We start from the raw sequence: 25,929 nt of genomic DNA, 5'->3' as shown, positions 1-25,929 counted from the left end.
GACAGAGCTTAAGGACTTTGCGATGATAAACTGTAAAGATCTTGACTTTTTGTTGAAAGGCGTGTCCGTGGCGGCCTGTCAAGGTTTGATGTTTCACCATGAAACTGGAAGTTGTTGTAATTTAGGCATACATTGTCCGACCTGCCCAATACTTCACATGGTTAATAAGGGGCCCGGCCTGAACACATCAACACAGCAAAATACAGATACAGTCATAGCGCCACCTAGAGGCAGCAGGAAACACTGATTCACTGCTCTACGAGATTTAACAATATCAACATCATATTTGCTTAGTCAAATGAAAATATCCACATATGAAGAGTTTCGTTGCAAAACGAGATAACCACCATTTTTTTAATTGTTCAGAAATCACGTTTTTTGGTTGTGCTTTCCAATTAATTTCAATGCAACTGCAGTTGGTTTGTTTTGATTTAAAACCTTCATAGCTTAAAAAATACAGCTAAGTAGCACCATAAAACAAAATAATAACATGATAACATAATAATAAACATGTTTTGACAAAAATGTAAAAAAATTTATTTATCTCTGTAGCGAATTTCCGCGGGAGGAGGGGAATAAGGTTATTTGAAACACTATGAACCTCCGACCGAAACACTACGGGGATTCCCAAGGGAATCTTAGATTTTAGCTCAAAAGGGAATAATATGTATAATTAACTGTAATTAACTATACAACTTTATCAGGGTTTACCTGGCGTAGCAGAATTAATAATAACAATTAATTAATATGTTCATCCACCGAAGACATATATCCATAATCGTATATTAACGTCTAAGAAATGCTAATTTCATGGCCTTTAAAATTAACCTTCTCACTGATATACAGTGCTACTCGCAGTGTGTAGCTGGATCAAAAGGCAGAAATAGTGACTTTAATTTCATGAGCATTGAACACAGAAACAATTCAATTGTGAAAATGCAAACCGGTTTATTAACTATAAAATGAAGTACACATAACGACTAACTAAACATACACACATACAATAACATAAAACATAGATGAGAAAGAAAAGATTGAAAAAAACTAGAGAGAGAGTAAAGATTGGCAATAGCACTATTGCTTAACATCTGCACAAACCATCGGATAATCTCTAAGGATCGTCTTAATTTTCATAAGGGGTAAAGCTTGAACATCAGCGAGTAAAACGAGTTTATACTTGCGTTTGGCTCTTTGTGATGCGGTGCGAAGTTTCTTATGCTCGCGGTGCGAGCAAGGAGAGAGAGAGAGAGAGTCCAGGTGTGTTCGTTTAAGATGGAAGTCCGTTAAGTTGTTTCGTAGGGCAGATTGGTCCGCGGGGTTTTCCGAACTCTAGCGCAAAGCCAGGAAAGACTGTCCCGAAGAGACAGGACAGGGCTCAGAGAAAAGCTGATGAATCTGAGGGAATCTGGGTGAGTCTCAGCGAGTTTCCAAACTGCGCTGGCAGGTTACCTGAGTAACCGGGCGATTGAGCACTCATGAGTGAACTAAGCCACTGACTGAGATACTGAGCGATTGAGCGAATTGAGCGAATTGAGCTATTGAGCAATTGAGCTATTGAGCTTGGGCGATAGGCCGTTTTGACCTTTCACGCGCCCAGCCCATTTTAGGTGAATGACCAATGTGCGAAGTGTTCGATCTCGTGGGGAAACAAGCCTTTGTTCTTTCAGACATCACATTTGCGTAATTGCATAATGATAAAAGTTTGTTTCCATAACTCTTCAAATCGATATTAAATGACATTGATGCGGCTTATGGTAATATGATACATAGAAATGATTGGGAAATAAAGAGTAGATTAATTTGATACTAGACAAGACATGGTTTAAGATCACGTTGAATAATAATTTCATACCTAAGATATGAACCATGCTACAGTGAACAAAATCTAACTAAAGTGTTAACACACAGTTACATCACATATACATGATCATGCAGTAAAGGGATATAACATGTATATACATTTAAACAGCTCATTGTGATCTTTAAATGTGGTTTCATCACAGACATATAGTCTGTGCCCCCCCTGCTGTGTCTCTGGCGATCTTCGTTCGATCGTGTCTCAGGTTTCTCTGGTGGAATTCCTGTGAACCTCCTTTGAAGACTGCATTTGTTTTAATTGTCGCCCACTTTACAGCCTTGATAGGTGGTAGATATCTGGGTGACTGTGTTATCAGGACACAGGGTTATCTAAAGTCACAATTTTAGGGCTGTTTACGATCCAGATGCCAAATGGCCTCAATCTGACTCCGAGCCATTTGCTACATATCCCCCCTTCATGGCCACCAGGGTTTTGAGAGACTTTGGTGGGCGATGGTTCAATAGGCGATGGTTGGACAGGTCATTTGGGTCTGGATGGCAGGTGTATCTTAATTTTCTGCAGCGCTTCGGTGTGCCTGCAGAGGGGTGATTTTGATGAGGTTGGGCTCTTGCTCAGCCTGCGTGTCTTGCTTCCCACGGTTCCGCTTGAAGGCTCGAGGGAGGGCAGCTGTGCACTTGTTCACTGTTTCCTACATCCCGCTGACTCTTCGGTACAGGATGAAAGCGAGGCCAAAAGTGAGGGCATATCCTACTCCTGTGGAGAGGCACAGTACCGTGTCAGCGGCGGTCCAGGCTCGGACAACAGGGAGGCTGTGCATAGCTGGCATCCGAGCAAGTGCCTGGAGGGCAGTGTCGATGGGCGTGACATCAATTAGTTGGGTCCCCCCTTCTGCAATCCTCATCTCCAGTTCAGGGTCTAAAGTGAAGTTGTGGTCCCTGAAAAAAGTTGAAATTTCCAGTTCTGTGTGGTACTCCTCACTGGGAAGGTGATAGAGTGCGAGTTCATCGATGTGAAGAATCGCATCTTTTGGAACTTGAATCCACATCGTCTGGTTTGGTAGATTGATGCGGGTGGCTGTGTCGTGTTGGTCGTAGGTCAAAGTGGCCGTGCTGGCTGGGGTGTTGACCAGCCATCGGTCACCTACAATTTCACCTTGGGTGTTAGTGACCTCGGCTCGTGGTTTAGCTGAGGCAGGACAACGAGAGTCAATCTTCATGGGCCGCAGCCCACAGATGCCGTCAGTGTTGTCCCGAAGGAAAGGTTTGCTGGGGCAGAGATAATGAATGTCCTTAGTGAGGCTGCACATACGAAGGTTTGGTGCAAGGTACAGCTGTTCGTTGCTGTCATGGTAAGCCACAACAGTGGGGGTGCGTATTCTGATGTGAGTGTTTCCCTGCCAGAAGCCAACATTGACAATGTCTTTGAGTCTGTAGATGTTGTGTGACTCGATGATTGGCAGGTTTATCAGAAAAGCAAGTTCGCCTTGTTCGGGGGCTATGCTTAATGGAATTGCGCTACCTAGGGAGTAGGCCAGATGCGCCTGCAGGGTGTTTGTTGGGCCAGCAGTGGCAGAGGATAAAATGGTCTGTACCAGACTTAGGGGTACTAGGTAGGGTGGAATTCTACCCATGGCTAGACTGTCCACAGAGGAGCTCACCTCACGCAGCATATCTGACATCAGGGCTGTGACCAGTTGAAAATAGGCGTGATCCACCTGCAGTACTGAGAAAATCTGTTTCAAAGAGTTCACTGTTTGTTTGAGTGCGACACTGTGGGTGTTGAGAATTACGACAGTATCTTTTAAGGATTTGCCCATGGTTTGTAGGATTTGCTCTGAGCTATTAGCTGTTCTCTCAGTTGAGGTATTTCCTCCTGGATCTCATTCACATGTCGCCTCACCGTGGCTAGGCTGACTGCATTGACACTGGTAACTCCGATGTTGAACAAAGTTCCGACTGCTGCGGCGGCTCCGAGTAGGGCTCCCAGGAACCGCTTGGGACGCTTGGTTTGTCCGCCAAGATCTGCCTGTGTGACAGTCATCTTCAAAGAGTTCACTGTTTGTTTGAGTCAGCAGCATCCTGGTGACAGAGAGGGAGAGAGAGAAAGAACAATAGGTGAGCGCTACAGGTCCTTGTTTGATCAGGACAGTTCTCTGTCTTTTCATTAGCGGCTGTTCCCTAGGTGGCAGATTTCTATTGATGAGGCAGTGTGGAGGGAGTTTGGCCTAGTTAGTACTAGTCCCCCCTTTCCTGTCATGCCACAATGTTGAGTGTCTCTTGACTTGGTTCCGGTGGACCCATCTGAAAATTGGTTCCTTCTGACTCCTGCCCATCTTGATCCGGTATGCAACGGGGGAGAGTTTGTCCACAATCTCATGAGGTCCTGTCCAGTGTGGCAGAAATTTCTTTGACAGCCGACGGGAAGCTGTCTGAATTGGCTGGGCAAAACTGTAGTACCAGACCTTGTCACCAACGTCCAGCTCCTTTTGTGATGACTTCCAGTCATAATAGGCCTTCTGGCCCTTAGCGCTCTTCTGGAGCTGTTGCTGGGTGAAAGCGAAGGTCGTTCCCAGATGCCGGTGAAGTTCATCCAGATACTGGTGAGTGGTGTATGCTGTGATGAGGTTTGAGTCTCCTAGCTGGTACAACAGGTGCAATGGTAGTGTCATCTGCCGCCCAGTCATCAATTCGAAGGGAGACACACCTGTGGATTCATTCGGTGTTGACCTGATGGCCATAAGCACAAGGGGGAGTTTCACATCCCAATCTTTTTGGTTTGCAGATACATACTTTTTCAGCATGCTGACCACCGTCCGGTTGGATCTTTCCACTTGGCCAGATGAAATGGGATGATGGCTTATGTGAAGTTGGGCGTGTATGCCCAGGAGTTTCCAAACATCCTGCATAATTTCGGCTGTGAAGTGGGTGCCTCTGTCTGAGTTGACTTTCAGTGGCAGTCCAAACCTGGAGAAGATGTGATTCATGAGGAGGTATGCTGTGGTCTGGGCAGTGTCATTGGGTGCTGGAAGGCATTCTACCCACTTTGTGAATTGGCAGACGACCGTGAGAAAGTATTTGTTGCCCCTCGTTGACCTGGGTAATGGTCCAACCCAGTCTATCTGGAGGTCTGACCATGGGAAGTTGACACCTTTTTTTTGTAGTGGTGCGCTGTGGTTTGGGTTAGCCGGTTGGAATTGGCAACAAACCAGACATTCCTTGATGTATTGTGCTACATCCTGCTGCATTCCAGGCCAGTATGCCACTTGTTTCAGTGTTTCATACGTGGCTTTCGTGCCATGGTGTCCAGCATACATCAGTAGGACCCCCCTATGGCCCTGAGGAGCCACGAGTTTGGGTGTAGTGCGATCATCAGGGACATACCAGAGGATGTCGTGTTGTATACGCAGCAGGTGCTTGATATCGTTGAGACGTTTGAGGGTTGGAGCAGCAGACAGGTCAGAGTTTGTGATAGGGTAGGTGGAGGGGTCTGAGAGGTGGTTTAACATAGTTTGGATAGCGGTGTCAGAGGCTTGTAGTGCAGCTATGTCATTGTTGGTGATTTGTGGAGCCAGTGTGAGTGGCTGTGTGACTGGCGCTGTTGTGGTGGTTGCTCGTTGGCCACGAGTTACTGCAAGCACTGTCTGTTTGGGTGGGTCGGTTGGGAGTGACCATGGTTTGCCATGTAGCGCGCCAGTTTTGGCGAGGGCATCTGTTTGGTCATTAAGGTCTTTATCTTGGCCAGGCTGTTTCGAGTGGCCTTTTACCTTTTTCCAGTAAACAAGCATGTCGTGCTCCGTGGTGATGGCATCACAGGCTTGGAACAGGTGTTGGTGTTTGACTGGCTTGTTGTTAGATGTTTTGTATCCATTCTCTTTCCACCTAGAGAGATGGCATGTGAAACTCAATCTGGCATAGTTTGAGTCTGTGCAGATGAGGAGTTCTGTGATGTTGTGGGCTGCTGCAGTCTGGAGGGTGATTAGGATAGCTGCCACTTCTGCATATTGAGACGACTGGGGGCCCAAGTTGAAATTCTGTGGTGCGCAGGGTTTGTTGTCCACCCACAGAATACCTGCTCCTGCCTTAAGCGTACCTTCGTGGTTGTAGGAGCATCCATCAATGTAGGCCGTTGGCATGCCCTGGCAGACGCTGTCTTCAAAGTATCTGTGGCAGGTGGGCTGTTGCATAGGCAGTTTTTCTGTCTCTAGCATGGTGGTTGGTGTGTCGTTGGAGCAGTTTTGACATGCAGCAAGTCCATCTCCCAATGCGGACTTGTGGTTTTGTGCATACCTTGCCTCAACATTGCGTCCTTGGAGGGCCATCAGCCATGTGGCTATGCGTGCGTTGGTTACCATGCCATCTCGGATACGTTGGCTGTTGAGGAATGATACGGGCTGGTGGCAGGTTTCAATTATCACCTTCTGTGCTCCAATGTAGTTGGAGAATCGCTGGACAGCCCACACTGTGCAGAGCAGTGCTTTTTCACAGTCTGTATACTTGATTTCTGGTGGAAGGAGAGTTTTGCTGGCATAAGCGACTACCCTTTTGTCCTGGTCGTGTTTTTGGTACAGCCCAGCACTGAGGCAGTGTTTTGAGAATCCAGCTTCAAGGTGGAACTCTTTCTTTGGGTCAGGGTAGGCTAGACATGGTGCTGAGCACAGATGCTTTTTTAGTTCTGTCATAGCATCCTCTTGGGCATTTGTCCATGTAAATGGGCTGTCCTTCTTTAGGAGGGAAGTTAAAGGCTGTGCGATGTCTGAGTAGTTCTCGATGAACTGCCGTGAGTAGTTGCACACGCCCCGGAAGCTTCTCAGTTCTGAGATGTTGGTAGGTGCTTTGATGTTTTGGATAGCCTGGATACGGTTGGATTAGGGTTCGATGCCTTGTGACCCTATGAGTAGGCCTACATAGTTGACCTTGTTTTTGCACCATTGTCCTTTGTGGAGAGCAATTTTGGCACCTGCTGCTGTTAGCTGCTGCAAGACGTGGTCTATTTCTTTAAGATGCTCGTCCGCATTTGTGCTTTTCATCAGAATGTCATCCACATAGATAAGGTTACCTCTGACCCTGGCATCCGGGCATGCTTTGTTTAAGAAGTTATTGAATTCAGCTGGAGAGTTGGCATAACCAAACGGGCACCTCGTGAAGGTATATTGTCTATTGCCAAAGGTGAAGGCCAACTTGTGTTGATCTTCAGGGTGCACCGGTATTGTCCAAAATCCCGATGCCACATCCAGAGAGGAGAAGATGGTTGCTCCTCTAATCCAGGGAATTTCTTGCTCCAACTGAGTCATTGGCCATCGTGACAGCGGTACCTGTGTGTTCAGCTTTCTGTAGTCGATGGTTGGTCGCCACTTGCCATTTGGTTTGAGGACAGGCCAGATGGGTGATGAATAGGTGCTGTTGCAGGGACGGATGACACCTGGAGTCGATGATCTCCTGTACTGGCTCGTGTGAAGCAATGGGGATCTTGTATTGCTTGACAAAGGTGGGGGGAGCATTTGGGTGTGTAGGGATATGCACCGTGTGGAGGTTGGTGAGGCCACAGTCTACAGAGTCTTTTGCAAATGATGCTTTGTACTTGTACAGGAGTTGGCGTAGTTTCTGACGATCCGCATCATCTTGCATGGCATCTGCATCTTTTAAAATTTTCTGAACTTGTGCCTCAAATCCCGGGTATGGCTCCTCTGGTGACGTGTCATTTGTGCAGCTGACAGTGTCAAAGGTGGTTTCCTGATCTGTGTCAGGGCTGGCAGTGAATGTGCATAAGGTGCTATCCGTACTGCCATCTGGTATCAGTGATGGTGGGATGGGACCTATGACTGGCACTGTGAGCTCAAAATCATGAAAGTTCTGGCTGATTAGCCATCCTAGCCGAAAGGCTCTAGGAATTCTGATGTCTGTAGCCGTGCAGTTGTTAAACAGGATGTATACTGCACGAGATGTCACTTCAACAAGGGGTGTGGCTTCTAATGAAAGTCCAAGTTCAATGCATTCAGTTGAAGGCTGGAAGAAACCCAATGTGTGGTTGAGGGTTTGGTCACGTCATATGTTGAGACGAACAGTGACCCCTTTGGTGAAAGCAGGTATTACAGTCTCTTGTTCACTCACCATGGTGCAGACCTCTGGTATGGTCTGGCCTGATTGGAGGTTCTCACGCTTGATGGGGCCCTCAGGGGGTTGTGAGGTCAATGGGGCCCATATCACTTCACTGATTGTGTCTACATGGGCTTTGAGGCGAACCACAATGTCTGCTCCAATGTAGACATCGTGTGGAGGGTCTTGGAGAACCAGGAAGTAGTGGGTTAAACACCGGCTGTTCCATTTCAGGTTCAGCGCACAGATGCCCTTGGCAATCACCATGGTTGACAGGTCAGAGTTCAACGGGAACCGGGTGAGCTTGGCAGCAAATGGAATATCGGGTGTCTTTTCGGTGAGTGCATTAAACAGTGTGAGACTGATAGCTGAGTTGTCAGCCCAAAGGGCAAGTATGGCGTTTTTTGACATTGTGTCATTCAGCTGAATACCTGGTGTGACATGAGGGCTGTAGGGCTCTGAATCTTTGGCTAGATGCAGAGTGCAGAGCAGTGAACTTTTGGAGTTTCGGTCTGAGACGGCGTTCCCGCAGCGGGCTGGGGGGTCGTCCATGACCTGTGTGACCTGGCAGTTTACCTCAGATGCTCTGGCTGATTGAAAGGGTAAAGGTTCTCGCACTTGAGCCCAAATTTTTAACTGTTTTAAGTCCATTAAAGGTTCAAAGCGGTCTAACAGGTCTTTGCCAATGAGGAGAGGGTATGAGTCCATTGGCGAGATGTACATAGGGTGTATGATGCTCATAGGACCGATTGTCAGGTGGATGGGAATCACCTGTTGCAGTTTAACTTCAGTCTGGCTGTAGGACTGCACATTCAGCATACACCTTTGGGGTTTAAGGGTCAAATTTTGGGCCTTAGCTCTGTTCTGGAGTCTGGTGAAAAGCTGGGATGACATTAGCGTTAGGTCAGCTCCGGTGTCAACAAGGGCTTCTAGTTCAACCTCATTTTCCAAGGTGATGGATAGATATAGCTTTTTGACTACTCCTCTTTCAATCAGGTTTCCCAGGAGGCTTGGTACTGGGGCTGTTGTGTTAATAAGAAGGCAGTTAAGGTTGGTTTCCTGTGACTCTGTAGGGAGGCAGACGATTAACACAGCACTTTCGGGTACTTGCAGGCTTTGGTTGGTTGGTGTCTGAGATGTGGTTTGTGGGATGACAGGGTCTAAAGTGGGGTGGTGAGTTGCCGAAACTTGGGTTTCGTTCACAGCAGGAGGGTGTTCTGTGTGGTTGTCTCTCACTGTTGCTAGTCATAAGGAGTCGGGTTTGTCTTTGTTGTCCTCCTTATGTGGCCTTTTTTGGATTAACTCCTTCAATATTCTAAGGATCTCTGCTGATTCAGACGGGTCTGTGTCACTCTGTTTCTGGGGTGGCTCAGACTTAGCTTTGCTCAATGGGTATCGAGACTGGTCTCTCTGTTGGCTGTTTGAACTGTTCACATTATTTGATCTGCCAGGTGCAGGACGGTTACCTCTAGGTCGTCTGCCAGGTTCCCACGAGCCTTCACCCTTCTGGTTTTCTGATAAATTTGGGCGGCTCCATGACCTCTCGGCGCGTCCCCTTTGGTGCTTGGGGCGAGCCCCCTCGTGGCCGTACCGTTCCTGGCTGGTAGTAAAGTCTCTGGTTCCTCTTGGCCCTCTGTTGAAAGGTCTTTCACTGTGGCGCTGTTGTGCGCCCTCCAGTGGTAGTTCAGGGTACAGCTCAGAGACAGGGAGAATGGCAGGGGTTTTAACAGTCTTTTCAGAGGCCGTTCTTTGTTTACCATAAGCTTTATGGGCCAAGTCTCGCAGCTGCCTGGTTGTCATCGTGCGAGGGCAGGCCATAACCCCTAAGTGTTGGCTTACTGTGAAGTGAAGATTTCGCAGGAAGAGCGTCCTGAAGTTGAAGTCCTCCTCCATTCCTGGCTCATTCCGTGAGCCGAAGTAAGCTCGCCGGAGTCTGTTGTAGTAGGCCTGTGGAGTTTCGTTTCTGCTCTGTTTTAGGTCCATTGCCGTAACTAGTCCTTGTTCTGACTCTGGATCTGAAAACTCTTCTATTAAGGTCTTTTGCAGCTGCTCGTAATCCATCTTGACATTTTCTGACTGCCGGTCAAGGAAACTCCTCACCTCACGACTGGAAGTAATCCGTAGCAGATACAGTTTGTCTCTTGTGGTTACATTCGGCAGCGTTTGCACATAAAAGTCAATGTCCTGCAGGTAGGCGTGGGGTAAATGTTGGGATATTTCTAGCCAGCTTGTCGAGGTCTTTGGGTGCCACGCCGGGCATGTCTGCAGGTGACCTCGGGACATTTGTCTGTCCCCACCCTTTTGTGGTGGTGAGGGGTTCTGGGATGCTGGCTGATGTCTTTAACAATGGGCTCTCGTCCCCCTTTTCGACAGAAAAGCTTTGGGGGGGGTGCAGGCTCACTGGTTGAATGAAAGGGAAGGGTTGGTCTCTCCCTTACTTGTTCAGCTTGCAGTTTATATGCATAAATAAGTTCTCTTTGGGCGGAGTCAAGGTCGTCCCTAGCCTGGTCTCGTTGCTGAGCCAGAGCTTGACCTTCATCTCGAGCAGCTCGCAGGTGATTCTCACAGGCATTTAGCTTGGAATCACGTTCCTTCTGTTCTGCTTTTGCTCTCACCATAAGTTGTTCTGCCTGTTGGAGCTTTCCAGACTGCTCTTCTGTGGGTTTGTTTTCCTGTTGCTCCTTGTGCTCTGTGTCTGTGCGGAGTTTTGACAGGACCTCTTGGAGTCGTCCCACCTCTTCCTTTAGCCTCCTGTGCTCCTCCTCCGTTGATGGTTGTTGGTCCTCTAATCCCTGTGTTAGCTGATCTAGATGATTCTGCGCATCCTCCTGATTCCTCTGTGCCTCTGCCACTTGGAGCCGTAGAGCTGCTGCATCCCGTTCCAGTTGGGCGGAGTTCCTTTCGCCCAGTTTCAGCTGGATGATGAGGTTGTGAGCGACGGCACCTGTGATCTTGGCTATTTCCTTGTGATTGTAGCTCCTAGTTGGGTCGTGGGCTATGAGCTTGTCTAGGGTGCCGTCGAGCTGCTCTCTTTCCAGGTGTTGCAGTTCGTTGGCGAGGTTGGGCAGGAGTTCAGATGTCACAGCGCTGAGCCAGGCCTCTAGCTGGTCCCAGTGGTTGACAGGGCTCGGTGATCTGGACATGTTGATGCACTGATGGGAAGAGAAAACACAAAGAGCCAATGCGAGTCCGCACAGTTCAGTGAGCTACGACAGTAACGAAATAAAAATAAGAATAAAATAAATAATAATGATAATACTAATATGTATACGTGGGCTATAAGCGTATTATCAGGGCCTTTCTCGGGCGGCACAGATAATCGACGTGGGGAGGAACAAAACAAAGATTTAGTAACTTGTCGCTTATTAAAACCTCTAGGTCGTCTTGGACATTTGGTTAATCGAGCGTATTACTAATGAATTCTCCTAATGGTTTGTGCAGTTTTGCTCTTTCAGCCCAAAATAAAATGAATCAAAATAATTAAAATTAATTAATTATAATGATAAAAATAAAATAAAACACAAAGTAAAGAATGAGGAGGATAGGTTGCTGGAAATTAAATGAAACAGGAAAGGGAAAAGAGAGGAAAAACAATAAATAAATAAAAAATAAAAATAATAATAACAATAAAATAAAACTGAAAATGGGAATTGAGACAGCCAACAGACGAAGTCCTAAGGCTGGGAAAATGAAGAGGATAGGAGGTGGAAAAAGGGGTTTCCTGTTTCTAAATTTGATGACAGGGCCTTACAGGGAGAGGGCACTATGGAGTCATGCGAGTTAGGGGAGTGGCTTAGCTAGATTGGCTGGGCTAGACCCAACCTGATAGGGATCTGGTGCCTCTAGTGGCTACAGAGGGGAGAAAAGTGCATCTCTTTTACACCAACACTCGTTGACTATTTAAGGAAACCCAGGGTGGAACACAGAGACAAGGCGCTTCCCTGAGCACGCAGCCAAGAGTGCCGGGCCTTCTGCCCTCCCCACCTCGACCGCTCAACAGTCACACCCTTCACACCGCCGGGCCGCACTCAAAGGTTTCACCCACCAACTGGCACTGCCGCTAGGGCTTTTGTGTGTCAGCTGGCAAGGTTAGCGATTGGAGTGCCCGGTGGCAGAGGTTGCACTGTGTCTTGCTGCCTAAGGTGCTAAAGGAGGGAGCTACCGCAGCACCCCGACTGTACACACTCGAGTCAGTTCAGCGGGACCGGTCTCTTGTAGAACTCACCTCTGGCGAAGCCTCTGATTCATCTATCAAGTGTTAGCTTTAAAGAGATGCACAGGGGCTTATCCTATTGCACCAGTTAAAACATAAATGAATTCACTGAGAATGGGACTTATGGGGCTGAATTCTATTCACAGTAAAGAATTGATTCAATTAAAATTTAAAATAAATCAAACTGCATTGAATTTAAATTTAAACTTAATTAAAAATAGAATCTCTACAATAGAAAAGAGAACAGGAGAGTAAGGAGTGAGAGAGACCAGCAAAAAAAATGAAATAAAAATAAAATAAATCAAAATAAAATAAAAATTAAATAAAGAAATAATAAATTAATAAAGCCACAGCAATATTAATTATTATTTATAATTTAAGACCATAACATTCAATATGTAGGAAATAAAACTACAAAGTAGTAGAATAACCTAGTTATTGAAGTAAGGTCAAAAATCCAAATTTGACTCCTGTCACACACTCCCAAAAGAGTTTAAGAGAGGACAAAACGAGCTTTTCCCACTAGATGGCGATATTTCGCCCAACAAACAAAGAAAGCGGAAGTCAGACGTAGAGTAATGGAGAAGAAGAAGTGTTAAACACCCACGACTGACATCTAGTGTTAGAACTAGGTAGTACGCTTTAAACTGACAAAGATTCGCTTCTATACAGTAGTTACATTGGCGGCCGCTGCGTTGCTAAGACGACGGATGTAATTCGCTCGTGTTCAGCCGGTGCCTCTTTTGGCTTACGTTACCGGGACACGAAATAAACAAGAATCCAACGTGCTTTATCATACGTTGTGACTATAAATACTTGATCAAGTTTTTATCTCCTTTACAATTGAAAGGTCTTACCCTCAGTGCTTACAATTTTAAAAATCCACGTACGTGAATAAAATGGAAAAATACAATAGACAGCTTCTCTAATTGTAAATAATTTCCTGGAGATTTAACAAAAAGGCCTTATCAGATGGGAGTACTCACTCGACCACCGCTTCGCTCTAAATAAAGGAATTCTACTCTTTATTAGGCGGAATCAGACGGTAATGCAGCGTATCAGCGGGTTTTTTTAATACGGTTACCTTAAAGACTGCAGTTAACTATACATAACAGGGGCACGAGTCTGTTACGTCCTGAAAATGATACAGGAAAATACATTTTCATTCATACAAAGAAAGAACAAAATCAGTTATAGCTGATAGTTCTTTTTCATTCACACAATGCAAAAACACATTTGATTTGTAACTGGTTTGCTCAGAAAATAATGTTTAAATCTGCCCGCGCGTTCTCCACCATTATATGTAGCGAATTTCCGTGGGAGGAGGGGAATAAGGTTATTTGAAACACTATGAACCTCCGACCGAAACACTACGGGGATTCCCAAGGGAATCTTAGATTTTAGCTCAAAAGGGAATATTATGTATAATTAACTGTAATTAACTATACAAGTTTATCAGGTTTTACCTGGCATAGCAGAATTAATAATAACAATTAATTAATATGTTCGTCCACCGAAGACATATATCCATAATCGTATATTAACGTCTAAGAAATGTTAATTTCATGGCCTTTAAAATTAACCTTCTCACTGATATACAGTGCTACTCGCAGCGTGTAGCTGGATCAAAAGGCAGAAATAGTGACTTTAATTTCATGAGCATTGAACACAGAAACAATTCAATTGTGAAAATGCAAACCGGTTTATTAACTATAAAATGAAGTACACATAACGACTAACTAAACATACACACATACAATAACATAATACATAGATGAGAAAGAAAAGATTGAAAAAAACTAGAGAGAGAGTAAAGATTGGCAATAGCACTATTGCTTAACATCTGCACAAACCATCGGATAATCTCTAAGGATCGCCTTCATTTTCATAAGGGGTAAAGCTTGAACATCAGCGAGTAAAACGAGTTTATACTTGCGTTTGGCTCTTTGTGATGCGGTGCGAAGTTTCTTATGCTCGCGGTGCGAGCAAGGAGAGAGAGAGAGAGAGAGAGTCCAGGTGTGTTCGTTTAAGATGGAAGTCCGTTAAGTTGTTTCGTAGGGCGGATTGGTCCGCGGGGTTTTCCGAACTCTAGCGCAAAGCCAGGAAAGACTGTCCCGAAGAGACAGGACAGGGCTCAGAGAAAAGATGATGAATCCGAGGGAATCTGGGTGAGTCTCAGCGAGTTTCCAAACTGCGCTGGCAGGTTACCTGAGTAACCGGGCGATTGAGCGCTCATGAGTGAACTAAGCCACTGACTGAGATACTGAGCGATTGAGCGAATTGAGCTATTGAGCAATTGAGCTTGGGCGATAGGCTGTTTTGACCTTTCGCGCGCCCAGCCCATTTTAGGTGAATGACCAATGTGCGAAGTGTTCGATCGCGCGGGGAAACAAGCCTTTGTTCTTTCAGACATCACATTTGCGTAATTGCATAATGATAAAAGTTTGTTTCCATAACTCTTCAAATCGATATTAAATGACATTGATGCGGCTTATGGTAATATGATACATAGAAATGATTGGGAAATAAAGAGTAGATTAATTTGATACTAGACAAGACATGGGTTTAAGATCACGTTGAATAATAATTTCATACCTAAGATATGAACCATGCTACAGTGAACAAAATCTAACTAAAGTGTTAACACACAGTTACATCACACATACATGATCATGCAGTAAAGGGATACAACATGTATATACATTTAAACAGCTCATTGTGATCTTTAAATGTGGTTTCATCACAGACATATAGTCTGTGCCCCCCCTGCTGTGTCTCTGGCGATCTTCGTTCGATCGTGTCTCAGGTTTCTCTGGTGGAATTCCTTTGAACCTCCTTTGAAGACTGCATTTGTTTTAATTGTCGCCCACTTTACAGCCTTGATAGGTGGTAGATATCTGGGTGATTGTGTTATCAGGACACAGGGTTATCTAAAGTCACAATTTTAGGGCTGTTTACGATCCAGACGCCAAATGGCCTCAATCTGACTCCGAGCCATTTGCTACATCTCGTTTTGCAACGAAACTCTTCATATATTTGCACACTAAAATTCATATCCCCACTGTTCACAGTTTTTCCTAAGGTCATCAGGTGGCGGAGCTCATACGTGCGAGGGCCCTTTCATCGCTGCTTGCAGCTTTAATTAGGAAATATAACTTGTTTTAACAAACATGCCTTACTAAAAACATTACTTGTGAGCATTTCCCTGTCCGGGAAACCGCCCCTATAAACAACAAAGAATCAACAAATTCCAAGTTATATCCTTTTAACATTATACTGTACAAATACCTATGTAACCGAGACGTTTTTCTTCCTGTTGTTCACTCGATGTTGTGTCGATGACGGTAGTATGGGGTGTGAGCCAATCTGGTCTGACTTGTGTGTATAACGCCAATAAAATAGCATGAATGGTATTTGCATACCAATCTCCTACCACACTTACATGTATAAAAGGAGACAAGATGCGTCCATTCATTCACTTGTGTCTGAGGAGCTCATTGAGGATCCGCTGAATGAGTAGTGTTGTGCCACAGAGGACACAACGTCTCGTTCCTTCCATCAGGGAACCGTGGTTACATACGTAACCAAAATGTTCCCTTTCTGTCCTTCACTCGACGTTGTGTTGATGACGACAGTATGGGGTGCCTATGTGAAACGCCACAACTCTGTCTCATGTCTTGACTTCAAAAAGCAATCATAGGCAAGTGCAACGTGCCATACTGTTGCTAAATGACATCAAAACCTTCCAGTTAAGTGTAAGGGGGTCCTCATCCGAGGAACTCGATTAAAAAAATTCCTCTAGGCAAAAATTCTGCCTCGAAGCCTCGTTAAATTCCTATGACGCGCACTACACGTGCCGAGATCTGATTCACACGGACCGTTGTTCAATGTTGAGGAAGCACATCATAGCGCATGGTACATTTTGAATTTAGTTGGCGCGATGGCGGAGAGCGAATATGTCCATAAACGCCAGAGAGAATGTCTAAAGTTTGGGATCTTTAAATTATCATTACATTCAGCATCTGAACCGAAAACATCCACAGCTGTTTCACCAAGCGTCGATGAAACAAGGTAACGTAGCTTCCGCTGATTTTAATCCCATACTGTATTTGTAGCGATGTTGTTATGCGGTTTGACTAGATATGATGTTTAGCTTTGATGTTTTTAAGTAGTTAACGTATTCACGTTCAATTGCAAGAGAGTATAGCTTAAAAAAAGAAGCCCTGCACACACAGACACGCATGCACCATCATCTCTCACACGCGAGTCAGACCGATCGCGCAATGCATCACATATGCTTAAACTTTTATGTAGCCACGCAACAATAATTTCAGGTGCATGCATTCACTGTAAACAGCGGGACGTGATGTTGTGATTTTTCGAACGGATTCTTAACCTAAAATGCACCGCAATGCAAGTGATGCGAACCAAATGCAGCGTTCTATTGAAAATGAATGTATGCATTTCTGTCGTACCAAACTGCAATGAAGCAACTGAACGTCTGAGTGGGGTGTCACTCTTCCTCACGTACAGCCTGCGTGCACACACAAACACAGGTGCACGTGCGCGCACACACACAGGTTGTTACCATAGCAAGTAGGCTCACCCCAGAAATGATATATTATTTGTTAGTAGCCTAATGGTAAATGCTGCAGGTGTAGAAATGTACATAAACCAGATATTTACTTTGATGTCAGGGCTAGATTACAGCATGAAACCTGTTGTGCATATTAATAAATTAAAGTGCTTAATTGTTTGCACTGGCACTTATAAACACTAAATGGCTAAAAATTGAAATAAATAGGCTTATTTTTTGGAGCCAAATACCTCTGTTTTTTTTAGAAATAAAAGCCAAATGCTTGAACATTTTACAGCCACATCATTTTCGTTATGCATTGGTTGTTAAAAACACACACAAAATTTTTATCCGATCACTCGATTAAGCGATCGATTCAGTGCTAGATTAATCGATTACAAAAATAATCGATAGCTGCAGCCCTAGAGAAGAGCTGTCACTCAGAAGTATGAAAAGGAGGTGCGGGATTAGTTCATGTCAAGTCACAGCTTCCAATGACGACGCCATATAGGGAGGGAGAACAGAAGAATGTAATGCACACAAACTAAATTACTGGTGAGCAAAAATAGGCTTAAGCCATAAAGTGCCATGGTTAGAAAAGGATAAAGATGAGGAGAAAAGATAAGTATGTATGCTGCTGTGTCACCTGGTTATGGGTAATATATATAATATAATTAAATGTCTAGTATCAAATATATCACTATCTAGCTTGCTAAGCAATTACAAGTAGATCAGTATTTTTTAATTTTTTACCAGTATGTAACATTAAATACTACCATTGAAAATCTTTAGGGTCACATTGACTTATTAATGTTTTCTCCACATATTACTATAATAGCAAATTGATCAAAACTATGGACCAACACAGATGGAACTATGAAAGTCAATACTGTGACTGAATAAATCCATAATATATCAAAACACAAGCTGGTGGCAAAAAATGCATAATAGTTTATAAATGTAAAATAAATAATTGTGCTTTTTAATGTTAAAATAGCTCTTTGTCCCTCCTATGATGTTGATCTCAGAAATGGCCCCAAGCCTATCTAAGTTTGAGACCCCTACATTACAGCATTTAACACTGACTGACATTCAGGGTGCACTTATAATATTATTAGGCTGAGCCTGAAAGTCTGTTTTACTGGACAGTGATATCACTTTTTTTTGTATGAAGACTTAACAAGTATTAAAGGTGAACATTAATATATTTATCCCTCTTCATTTTAATATAGTTTTATAGGAGAAGGTTTCATTGGCAAATAATTTTTTTCAGAGGTTTGGTTTTGGTTCATTGCAGGCATTCTTGGCAGTATTTCCTGAGGCTTTTTTAAAATGCTTACTGTTATCGGATTTATATTGTATCGACCGAAATGAAGAAGTATATCATGATAAAATTTTTGACCATATCGTCCAGCCCTAGTCTCACCTGTTGGGAAGAATCACATGTCAAAAATGAGTCAGGAACTCAAAGTGGAGGAGACACTTGAAGCGGGTATACGGTCCGCTGGGGAACACTATCCATGTGAGAGAGTGGAGACAAAATGACTGGATATGAATCTCAGTACTGGGAAAATTAAAAGATAATGAACAGATAAAAACCTCTCTGCTCAGTCTATATCAAGAAAGCAAATGATGGAAAGGTACCAAACCATTCAGTAGAAGGGTATGTTGGTATAGGACCCTACTCACCTAAGGAGGGTGCTAGGCAAGCAAGATGTCTAGTCAGTCACCGGGCTAGATGTTGTTACCCTGGAGGACCCGGGCTGACACTGGTTCTACCCAGAGGTTGTAAAACCAGGTGAAGGTGTTAGGTGTCCACCAACCCACAGCTCTACATATGTCTGTTAAGGTGGCGCCTAGCGTCAGCGCCCAAGAGGAGCCAACACCTCTAGTGGAGTGAACTCTCACTCCAAATGGGCATGGCAGCTCCTGGGAACGGTACGCCAAAAAGATGGCGTCCACAATCCAGTGCGTCAACCTCTGTTTGGAGACAGCATTCCCCCTCTGATGTCCTCAAAAACAGAAAAAGAGCTGGTCGGAAGTTCTTATGTTCCGTGAGTGATCCAGGAAAAGGTGCAGTGCATGTACCGGACACAACAATGACAGGGTTGGGCCATCTAGCGAAAGCCCCGCTAGAGCGTCTTTGTCCTGCCCAGAAGCCAGACATGGGAGGTTCCAGAGGTCTGGCCTTGGGTGCCAAATCGTGCCCTGCCCCTGAGACAGAAGGTCCTGTCAAGGGAAATGGCCAAGGAGGGGCAGTCGCTAGTAGCCAGAGCTCTGAGTACCAGGTCTGGTTGGGCCACAGGTAGTGGTGTAACGGATCGCAGTTGATCCCCACGGTTTGGCTTGCATGTGATTCGCGGATTAATACACAAATTTAAATAGGGAAAGTTTATCATTTGTAAGTGTTTCAAAGGTTTGCAAATGTTAACATTCAAGTGATTTTAAACAGTTTAACTGCAAAAAGGCGCTAAAGTGAGCAGTTTACTTTACGCACAAACGCACGTGTGGTTGAATGCATCTGGTCCAGCTAGAGTCAGACGTATCATCCTTCAAAGATCAGAACTCTTGATGTGTAAACTTCAGATAGTTGCGCTACTCTCTCTCATACTGTTGTGTATTAAAATACAGTTGGCTAATAGAGCAATGAAAAACAACGTAACGTTTTTATGTGGGACGACTGTTATGCTGTGCCGTTTGTAATTCACCCTCTGTCTGTGTGTGTGCGTTCGTTTAAGGGGACTCAGTAGTGCACACACGGAGAGATATGTGGTCTGTGCATACTTGGTCTTAAAGAGACAGTAAGCTCAATTGACCTACTTAAGTCTGGGTCATTAATGTAATCAAACAACCCAAGACAAAGAGAAAATCAATTCTGAAGCTTTAAAAAATAATAATTACATTTAATTATTACAATAAATGCAGTGTTATTATTCATTTGATTTCTGTACCTAATGATTTTAGACCTTACTTAATGTGCAACATTGTTTTTTTATAAATGTTTGTCATTTCTTGATTTGTTATTAGAATTCCCATAGTTTTTTTTTGCTGATCTGAAAAATGATCCGATCCGTGCCTTAAAAACCGTAATGTGACCAGAACCGTGAGTTTTGTGATCCGTTGCACCCCTAGCCACAGGGGTGCTACCAGAAGAACCTGATGCTTTTCCTCGTTGACCTTGCTCATAACCTGAGCCACCTAGTTGATTTATGTACGCCACTGTCGCTGTGCTGCCTGACCAGACCAGCACATGTTTGTAACCACCGTATGCCTTGAAACTTGTCCCATAGGCACTCCTGCCGTGAGTAAAGAAAGGTCTTTCCTCAGCCCCTGTGGTGTCAGAAGGATATGATGGGTGCCATCTGAGCGTCGGCTTCCTCCTGGGATCGACCATGGATTCATCATCCGCATCAGACAGCAGAATATCGTTGATGGGGGAAGATGAGCGTAGCGCGGGGGGGATAACAGGTTGCAGGTATCTGTATGGCAGCGAGGCGCTCGCACTGGGTTCCATATCGCCCCCTCGCAATGAGAACATGCCCCCTCACCGAACGTTGCCTTGATCCAGACAGCGACTATGCCCTAACTGCCACATCCAACAACACATAGGCAAAAGCCATCCTTAAAAGGACGTTTCACTCTGTGTTGAAAATTCGGTCTTTTAGAAACTCTGACTAAATACTATTTAGTATTATTTAATAACTAGCATTAGTTTAGTAATTTACGGGAAGATTAAGAAAGCAGCCATAACCCCCTGTAGCCCAAGACAGCTTGCCCACTGACGCTGAGTAGGTTGAGCCTGGTCAGTATTTGGATGGGAAAATCCGGTTGCTGCTGGTAGAGGTGTTAGTGAGACCAGCAGGGAGAGCTCATCTTGTGGTCTGTGTGGGTCCTAACACCCCAGTATAGTGATGGGGACACTATAGAGCAGCGTTCCTCAACCCTGGTCGTCGAGGACCCCCCTCCAAAAAGCCCCAGATGTCTCCCTATTTCAAACACCTGAACCAACTCATCAGCCTCCTTCCAGAATGTCTCTCTAACAAGCTAATGAGTTAAATCAGGTGTGTCAACCATGGAGACATCCAAAACATTCCGGAAGGGGGTTCCCAAGGACCAGGGCTAAAGAACACTACCATAGAGGGTATGCACATGATGTCACCTTCGTTGAAAGTGACTGCGGTTACGCCCACTGAGTGGCAAAAAGTCTGAGCGACAGCATTAGCATAGCGTGAAAAACGCATCTAAAATGGGAAAAGTAGTTGTTTTAATGAATTCAACAAAAATTTGAAGTGGTATTTTTCCAGACTGCAAAAAAACACTCAAAGGAGAAGTAAATCAGTAGCAGTAGCCATATTTTAGGTATAAAGGATAAAAATCCTATAAAAATACACTAATGAATACTCTTATTCTGTGTAATGGCAACGTTTTGTTCAGTGAGCCTTTATTTAAAAACATCCATTATGATGAGCCTTGTGTTCTACAAAGGTGGGATGATTTAAGAGTGTTAGGCAAGACAAACATATATGTCAGGAAAAGCAATGTCTGGCTATATGCCAATGTCCACAGACTACGGGTTGTTTGGCAAGTTGTTAGGGTCACTGTTAAGGCCAACTAAATTCAATTTAAGCTGATAATAGTAGAGCTGGCGAAAAAAATCGTCTCCGATTCTTATGCCTGTCTCATCAGTAAACCCGGTTTGGTGATTAGTACTAAACCGCTATCACCTGCTTTCAGATGGAGCGGCATGTACTACACAGAGCCGTATTTCACTGAAAGCTAGGCAAAATCGCATTCATAATCGTGGAAGATTGTCTTCGATTAGGAACACAGTTTTGTCTAGCTTCTTGGTGAAATACGTCTCTGTGTAGTAAATACTGCTCCATCTGAAAGCAGGTGATGGCAATTTACTACTAATCACCGAACCGGCTTTACTGATGAGACATGCATGAGAATCGCAGGCGTTTTTTTCGTCAGCTCTAGATAATAGGCAGTTTTACTGGCTTTTCGCAGCAGTCGCTATGAAAACCAGCCATTTTGTTGAATGTTTTGCCACTCAACAGGGCGAGCTCCGTCGTGGTCAAGTGGAAAAGTGACATCGTTGCATACCCTCTATTCTGTCAAAAAAGCATCGTCCTTCGGATGAGACGTTAAAAATATTTTGAAAAATATTTTTCTCTAATACACACTGCTCACAGTCAGTGGTGGGCTGTCAGGACCAGCAGGGCCTTCTCTGCTGGCCCTATAAAAAATAAAAAATAATTTTCACATAAAAATCAGCTTATTCAGCTGGGACCAGCTCTACAGATACTGCTAGGCTTGTGTTGAAGGACAACACATGTGATTTGTTACAATCATTAGTGACAGAAAGATCAACCAATCAGATTTTGACGTTTATTGACAGCACGTCCTCCGGGTCTAGCGACGTGCCCAGCGCTCCCCCGAACGTCTGTCGTCAATTTCCAACGGAAGCGGGAAATTCAGTTATTATTAAAGAAAATGACATCCGCTGTTGCAGATACAACCGATCTTGTTGCCCCCAGCCCAAGAAGTTATTTTGTTGGCCGTGTTTACTTTTTAATACGAGTAAAGGGACATGGAATGATTCTGGCTTTGACAGTCTGAACAGCTTCACAAAGGCAGCTCTTAAACACTGTGGCTCCGAGCGCTATGATAATGTCAGTCGTGCACTTAAAAACTTTTGGTGAATGTCATGTGGATTTGCAACTTAACGAGTAGAGAAAACGGGAGATCAGCGTCCACAATGAGAGGGTCAGAAGGAACCGGGACATTCTGAAGCGTCTTAGTGACTGTGTTCTCTTTTTGGGACGGCGAGAATTATCAGGGAACACGATGAAGATTCGCGGAACAGGGGTAATTACTTGGAATTGTTAACGCTATTAGCGGAGCATGATGCTGACTTGCGACATCATAATGCAACGGCTACAGTTTTTACAGGACCGTCAGGAAAAAATCAAAACGATATAATAAATTCAGTGTCCGAAGTGTTAAAGTGCCCATATTATGACTGCTTTTTCACAAGTTAAATAGGTGTATGAGTTCCATAAAGCATGTTTCAAAAGTTGTTTGCTCGAAATAGCTTGTAGGAAAAGATTGTTACCCATCTCTAGTAGCCTCTGTTTTAGTGCATTTCAGATTGTGCCGTTTTGAACTAGTCATTACATATTTATGAGCTGCTGCTCCTTTGATCACGCCCCACTACTAACGTCATGTGCCCGTGCGCGTGCTCAGTGGTATCGTGAGTGGCACAGGCCATACTGTGTTATTATTTTTATATATTATTGTTAACGGGTTATGTTGCCAACAGACAAATCAAGCAGAAAAGTACTCCAGAGTAAATTGGGATGTAGCAGTTTCAACAATACATTCATTTTCCCTTGACAATGTTAACATATGCCCGTTATAAAACATTTTCAAACGCATTATTTTCGCAAATGACAGAAATTTAGACCCGGCGGGGGATGTATACTGCTTGTGGGCTGCGTGCTAACTGCTAGAAGCTAGCGGGAGGTCCAGACCGTAAAGTTACAAGAGTCTCGGGGGTGCGTTGGCCTCGTCAGAAAAGCCCGGGTCGATAAGGCCCGGTCTCGGTTAGTTTGGCAAAACACTTTTAGTTTGGCAAAGCACTATTACTTAGTTCATGTAGAATTGTAAAATAAAGCTGTTAAATATTTTTTTTAACTTTCGATACCACACTGCAAACTATCTAGCCTGCAAAAAATATCTATATAGCGAACAGAAGATGACAACATGCAAAATATAACGTGACTTCTTTCCTTTTGTGTTGATATAGCGATCGAGAATCGAATCCAGTCTGTTTCAGATGTGTGAATAATCCATGAAAGTCCAATAAAATACATTCAATGACCATTTTTGTCCACAAATGCGTATAATCCATGAAAGCTAAGTACATAGTCTGTTGTTTACATCAGATTTCGCATGAACGTCTTATCGCCTAAGTTACAATCTGAGGAAAATTTGCGTCGTAACACACTGTATATGAGATCACATTTTAGGTTTAACTCTTTCGCCGCCATTGACGAGATATCTTGCCAATTAAGAGAAAACGCTTCCCCGCCAATGACGAGATTTTCCGTCTTTCGGCAATACCGCTATTATCCACCAGGTGGCGCACTTCCGCAACTTATACAACCCGGAAGTAGTGCCTCACGTGAAAGAGAAAGAACTCCGTGTATGTTTTAAAGATCGCTCTGCATCTGATCTCTATCAAAAGTCCTTCACAAAAAATGGAATCATCTCAGCTTTTTGCTCAAAATTGGGTGTTTTTGAAGTAACCTACCCATGTTTGAGAGGTGATTACAAGAGAACTCATGAAGGTAGGATGAAACTTTTTTTTTTTTTTGAAAGCAGAGGGTCTGTTCTTTCATCTGATATATTGTTTGTTTATATATTTAAAGAAGAACATTTTCTGGAATGCATTAAACTTTTGTGAAAATCATGAAAAATGCTGGCGCTGGCTGGCAACTTTTTTTTTAAAAACGCTGGCGGGGAAAGAGTTAAATAAACACGCGTTTAAACTTTGTTTTTAAAAGTAGGCGGAAGTATAATCCATAATATCGAAATAGCGCTGTTATTTCAGTGAGACATGATAACAGCAGGGTATCAGCGAAGTGACTGACTGCTCTGTGCTCTCTGGTGGATGGAGACCTGCGAGTGGGGTGGTTGGCGGGAAAATTCAAACCGAATGTGACGAAACGGCTAGTTAAGTCACAACGGAGCTGAGTTTGAACTCGCGCAATCTGAGACTCAAGGCAGAGGACATTCAGAAACGTGTATCTCACTCAAAACAGCATGGATGGATTTTTTCCAAGTTTGTATGCGTGTGGAAGCATCAGAGACACAAAATAACACCCCAAAACCCAGAAAAAGTGAGTTTTTCATAATATGGCCACTTTAAATGATCACATCAAAGAAGAAATTAAACAAACAAATTTTGTGGCAGTTATGGTGGATGAGACGACTGACTTCAGTAACACAGCGCAGCTCTCATGTCCTTGGGTATGTGACTGAAAAGTGACAGGTGAGTGCTTTACTACTTGGCGAGTATTGTATCATGCAGATTGTGGTTTGTATCTGATAATAAGCATTATTAAGGGCTTATGCACATTGTTATTGAGTGGTTCGTGTTGCACTGATAGTAGCATGTGGATTTGACACTATGCACGGGGATTACATTTATTGATACATGCAGTGAAATTTAGTCTGAGTTCAACCCACCCTTTACCTAGCATACTGTTATAGGCTAATTGTTGATCAGCTGTCATGTCGCTGAATGCCTGTGTGTGCGGCAGAATATGCGCATTATTTGCATATGGGTGCGTTAGCTGTAACAGATGAGTATGTATGTGGTTTACATGCTTACTGAAGGCCCTGACTGAAACCCCACGGCACGCCACTGCCCACAGTTAATCATACCCTTTTAATAAATTCTTTGTGCAACCTCCTTTTCCCAAGAGAACAGCTCTGAGTCTTCACCTATAATCCCTGATGAGTTTAGAGAACACCTGACAAGAGATCAGAGACCATTCCTTCATGCAGAATCTCTCCAGGTCCTTCAGATTCCAGCTCCATGTTGGTGCCTCTTCTCTTCAGTTCATCACACTCATTTTTTTTAGGGTTCAGGTCAGGGGACTTGGATTATCATGGCAGAAGCTCCATTTTGTGCTCAGTGACTCATTTTTGTGTTAGTTTTGATGTTTGTTTTGGATCATTGCCATGAAGGAAGATCAAACCAAGGGCCATTATATGATTTCTAACAGGGACAGTCAGGTTTTGATTTTTTATCTGTTGGTATTTCATAGAATCCATGATGCCATGTATCTGATCAAGATGTCTAGGACCTCCAGTAGAAAAATAGGCCCACAACATTTTACCCCTATGTGCCCCAAACTAATGTTGAGTGCTTCCTGCTAAAAACGCTATTTTTTGCTTCATCTGACCATAGAACATTTGAAAAGTAACTGACACTACTGGCACTTTAAATGGGATGGGCTATATGGTCAGACACACACACACACGTATATATAGGTTTTGTGGGGGGGAAGTGGTAGACTTGTCTAAATATCTGAAAATAAGCTGCAAAAAGGGATTAATGATCACTAGTCTGATTGTATGTTATTCTGTGTTATCATCATTCAGCTTGGAATTGATCTTTAATGTACTTTTTTTACAAAGTAGCCAATATTGCCAT

At 43.9% G+C, this 25,929-nt stretch overlaps 1 protein-coding gene across 10 annotated transcripts in view; it reads right to left on the bottom strand.

Annotated features, from left to right (window-relative positions):
* Positions 1–25,929, bottom strand: part of farp2 (FERM, RhoGEF and pleckstrin domain protein 2) — a 360,413-nt gene that overhangs the window by 158,354 nt on the left and 176,130 nt on the right. The window lies entirely within an intron of this gene.

The sequence above is a fragment of the Misgurnus anguillicaudatus genome, chromosome 8 (assembly GCF_027580225.2).
Source record: "Misgurnus anguillicaudatus chromosome 8, ASM2758022v2, whole genome shotgun sequence".
Taxonomy (NCBI): Eukaryota; Metazoa; Chordata; class Actinopteri; order Cypriniformes; family Cobitidae; genus Misgurnus; species Misgurnus anguillicaudatus.
This window is presented reverse-complemented; position numbering and strand designations above follow the sequence as displayed.